This window comes from Perissodus microlepis, chromosome 16 (assembly GCF_051167445.1).
Source record: "Perissodus microlepis isolate ML-2025 ecotype Zambia chromosome 16, ASM5116744v1, whole genome shotgun sequence".
NCBI classification, from domain to species: domain Eukaryota; kingdom Metazoa; phylum Chordata; class Actinopteri; order Cichliformes; family Cichlidae; genus Perissodus; species Perissodus microlepis.
This window is the reverse complement of record NC_140476.1, coordinates 31,455,904-31,460,995: the sequence shown is the minus strand read 5'-3', so window position 1 is coordinate 31,460,995 and position 5,092 is coordinate 31,455,904. Positions and strand designations below refer to the sequence as shown.

The 5,092-nt window shown below is 47.4% G+C and overlaps 1 pseudogene; it reads right to left on the bottom strand.

The window, feature by feature from the left end:
* Window positions 1-748: 748 nt before the first annotated feature.
* LOC146371226 (uncharacterized) lies at window positions 749-1,731 on the bottom strand (annotated as a pseudogene).
* Window positions 1,732-5,092: the final 3,361 nt, after the last annotated feature.

Below are 5,092 nucleotides of genomic sequence, written 5' to 3'. Positions count from 1 at the left end.
AGGTGTAAAAACAAGTACAAGATATTTACAATAAGCAGACCTCAGTGCAAGAAAGAGTCTTTACAACACTGAAAAAGCACAAAGGCCAACTTTAACATTAAAAAGTGTTCAAACAAGTACGAGATATTTACAATAAGCAGACCTCAGTGCAAGAAAGAGTCTTTCCAACACTGAAAAAGCACAGAGGCCAACTTTGACATGAAAAGGTTAAAAACAAGTACAAGATATTTAAAATAAGCAGACCTCAGTGCAAGAAAGAGTCTTTCCAACACTGAAAAAGCACAGAGGCCAACTTTGACATGAAAAGGTGTTCAAACAAGTACAAGATATTTACAATAAGCAGACCTCAGTGCAAGAAAGAGTCTTTACAACACTGAAAAAGCACAGAGGCCAACTTTGACATGAAAAGGTTAAAAACAAGTACAAGATATTTAAAATAAGCAGACCTCAGTGCAAGAAAGAGTCTTTACAACACTGAAAAAGCACAGAGGCCAACTTTGACATTAACTAACTTATCACCCAGGAGGGTCGGCCTGATGGTATTGAAAGCACTAGAAAAGTCAAAAAACATGACCCTCACAGTGCTCGCCGGCTGGTCCAGATGGGTGTAGACACGATTGAGCAGGTAGATGATGGCGTCCTCAGTTCCGAGACGAGGCTGATAAGCGAACTGAAGGGGATCCAGATGTGGTCTTACTATGGGTCGCAGCTGGTCCAGGATGAGCCTTTCCAGGGTCTTTATGATGTGGGAGGTCAGTGCCACGGGCCTGTAATCCTGGCGGCCACTGGGCCGTGGCGTCTTTGGTACAGGGACGAGGCATGATGTCTTCCACATCACTGGTACCCTCTGCAGACTCAGACTCAGCATAAACAGTTTATGAAAGACTCCACACAGCTGGGGGGCACAGGTCTTGAGGATGAGGGGACTCACTCCGTCTGGTCCAGCAGACTTGCCTGAGTGAAGTCTCCTCATTTGCATCTCAACCTGGTATTGAGTGAAGGTGATGGGTGGGGGAGGGGTGTCAGGAATCTCACAGGAGGCAACAGCGCCATGTGAAGAGAGAGGCTGGCACAGTGGTGTGGCTCTGGATTCCAGGCTGACTACAGGTGAGGTTGTGGGGGTGGGAGCAGACACTGTGGTGTCGAATCTATTGAAAAACAGATTGAACTCGTTAGCTCTGTTCTCACCTCCCTCAGCTCCCCTGCTGTTGGTTGGCCTGAATCCAGTGATGGTCTTCATGCCCCTCCACACCTCTCTCATGCTGTTCTGCTGGAGTTTCCACTCCAGCTTCCTCCTGTAATTGTCCTTAGCCTCTCTGATCTTGTCCTTTAGTAACACCTGGACCTTCCTCACCTCCTCTTTATTGCCCCCTCTGAAAGCCCTCTTCTTGTTGTTGAGGAGGGCTTTGATGTCCTTAGTCACCCACGGCTTGTTATTTGGGTAACAATGAACAGTCTGAGCTGGAACAATGGAGTCGGTGCAGAAAGTTATGTAGTCTGTGATACACTCAGTAAGCCCATTGATGTCCTCGGCGTGAGGCTCACAGAGTGTTTCCCAGTTGGTCACCTCGAAACAGCCCTGTAGTTCCGCTAAGGCCTCCTCTGACCACCTCCTAACACTCCTCGTGGTCACAGGTTCCCTCCTCACAATCGGCACATAGCGGGGGGTGAGGTGAATCGGGTTATGATCTGACCTACCAAGTGGGGGGAGGGAGGAGGAGCTGTATGCATCCTTGACATTAGCATACAGTAGGTCTAGAATTTTTTCTCCCCTGGTCGGACAGTCCACATATGTAATCACATATTGATTACAATAAAGGCACTCGGGTGCTGAGTCTGTAACCGGGCTATGGCAGAGTGGATAGTGTCACATGCAGCTGTGGGGTTAGCAGAGGGAGGAACATAAACAGCCACCAAGATGACGTGAGAGAATTCCCCGGGTAAATAATACGGCCTGAGTCCAACAGCACACAGTTCAATGTCCGGGCAACAAATCCTTTCTTTGATTGTTATGTTGGCAGGGTTACACCACCGGTTGTTAACTAAAACAGCAAGCCCACCTCCTTTCCGCTTACCGCTAGCGATGCTGTCCCTGTGCGCCCGAACAGTGTGGAAGCCTTCCACGGAAGCATTCTCATCGGGAATGTCCTGGTGCATCCATGATTTGGTGAAACACATCAGGCTACACTCTCGGTATTCCCTCTGACTCCGTACCAGTGCTGAGAGCTCGTCGATTTTATTCGATAACGATCGCACATTTCCCATTACGATAGACGGCAGACACGGTTTATACCTCCTCCTCGCTTCGAGCCTCCGCTGTCTCACCGTCTCCTTCTTTCTTCTCTTCTGTCCTTGACCTCTGCATCCCCGATGTGTTTTCCTCCAAATTTCAGCTGGTACTTCTGCGGGTCTGGCCAGCGAGCCGGCCGGCATCAGGGCGATCAGCTGATCTCTGGAGTAAACAGTCCGTGTGTGTAGGAGATGTGCCGCGGTCCCGTTCCTTGATAAAAGTAATAGTTCCACGTCCACCAGAAGAACAAAAACTCTCAATCCACACGATTGAGCAAAAGATAATAAACGGATGAAAATACAAGTCAGAAAAAAAAATAGGTAAGAAAACAGAGCTAAACTAAGAGAAAAAGCATGAGCGACTGTAACAGGCTGCACGCTGGTTGGCACATGCGCACTCAATGTGGATGGCATGATAATGTGGATGGCATCAATGAGTAGCACAGGCCCTGGTGTAATGTGGACGGTATCAGCCAGAAGCACAGGCCCTGGTCTCGTGAAGATGGCCTCAGCCAAAAGTACAGGCCCTGGTGTGGTGAAGATGGCCTCACAGGGAGCGCTGGCCGTGGTGGAATATGGATGGCATCAGCAACTAGCAGAGGCCCTTGTGTATTGTAGTTGGCCTCAGGCAGCAACACACGCCCTGGTGAAATTTAGGTGGCCTCAGCCAGTAGCACAGGCCCTGGTGTAATGTGGATGGCCTCAGCCAGCAACGCAGGCCCTGGTGTCGTGAAGATGGCCTCATAGGGAGCACTGGCCCTGGTGTAATGTGGATGGCATCAGCCAGTATCACATGCCTTTGTGTATTGTGGATGGCATCAAGTAGCACCACAGGCCCTGGTGAAATGTAGTTGGCCTCAGCCAGTAGCACAGGCCCTGGTGTCGTGAAGATGGCCTCATAGGGAGCACTGGCCCTGGTGTAATGTGGATGGCATCAGCCAGTATCACATGCCTTTGTGTATTGTGGATGGCATCAAGTAGCACCACAGGCCCTGGTGAAATGTAGTTGGCCTCAGCCAGTAGCACAGGCCCTGGTGATATGTGGATTGCATAAGCCAGCAACGCAGGCCCTGGTAAAATGTAGATGGTGTCAGCCAACAGAACAGGCCCTGGTCTGGTGAATATGGCCTCACAAGGACCGCTGGCCGTGGTGAAATGTGGATGGCATCAGCAACTAGCAGAGGCCCTTGTTCATTGTGGATAGCAACAGCCAGCAACACACTCCCTTGTGTATTGTGGATGGCAACAGCCAGCAACACAGGCCCTGGTGAAATTTAGCTGGCCTCAGCCAGTAGCACAGGCCCTGGTGTAATGTGGATGGTATCAGCAGGCAAAGCAGGCTCTGGTGAAATGTCGATGGCCTCAGAAGGCATGACAAGCCCTGTTGAATTGTAGTTGGCCTCAGCCAGTCGCACAGGCCCTGTTATAATGTGGATGGCCTCATCTAACAATACAATCATGTGCATGATATCGGCGCATCTAACAGTGAGAAACGCACTGTCTTGGCGAAATAAAGTGTTTTTGTACAACTTCATATAATAGCTGTAACTTTTGATAGAATACTCAGACACACATATGTATGGCTTTATCTTATAGAATTCAATGTCCCCGTGCTGGGCAAACAGGTTTTGCAGCTGTTTGAGCTAAGATTTTCAAGTTATTCACATAATGAAAACCTATACTTTGTTTCGGGCGAGTTCCCCATTCAAATGCATGGAAATCGCAAGAAACGCACTGTCTTGGCGAAATAAAGCATTTTTGTACAACTTCATAAACATAGCTATAACTTTTGATAGAAGACTCAGACACACATATTTATGGCTTGTTACATGACTTTTCACTGTGGCAGGAAACCAGAATACCCAGAGAGAAATCACTGCAAACTAGCCAGACTGTGGACTTGCACCCAGGACCTTCTTACTGTGGAGCAACAGCACTAACCAGCATGTCAACAATGTAGGAAATACAGGAAAGCTATGATTTCCTGTATTTGATGTAGAATTCTTTTGTTCTTGTCCTTGACAGGTTAATCCACAATAAATAGCAACAGCATGCATGTGGTGTGTGTGTCGTTGTCTGCCTCTTATAACTCCAGTGATTTTCCTGTAGTTTGAAATCTTATGCGGTGTTGTGAATTCCGTGAGTTCAGCAACTAACCACTCTTATTAGATTGTATCATGTCATCTCAATGAGAACAAATTGAGTTGTTGAATTTCGTACAGATCTTTAAAGCCTGAGGCAATTGTGTTAAATACACGCGAGATGCTTACGTAAATCCAAGGGCTGGCCCCCCTTTCTTTTCTTTTTTTTTTCTTTCTTTTTTTTCAGTGTGTTCCTCCTTCAATTAAATCTCAATCACAAAAATGTGGCGCTCCGAAATAAGGCTCACACCGTTAATTCATCATTTTCACTCTGCTCCTTATCAGGCTGTGTGAAGCACAGTAAACAATTCAGTCGAGGCCTTGAGCCATAAGCAGACATCACGCACAGACATTGTTTTCATAACCAAACTGCCTTAGACCCTGTCCCCTAAATCTACACAAATGCCCTCTGGGTGACATGAAACGCATTTAACCAATAAACAATCAATGGCTTCTTGTTGTTGTAACAGATTCTGTATTTGGATGTTTGTGTGCAGCATTTTGCGTGTCAGCATAAGCATTTGTTAGTAAAGCATTCTTCATTGCATCAGCGTGTGTGTGTGCATCACTCTTCATTGCACAAGCGTGTGCATGTGTGTGTGTGTGGATCACTTCTCATTGCACAAGCGTGTGCATGTGTGTGTATGTGTGGATCACTTCTC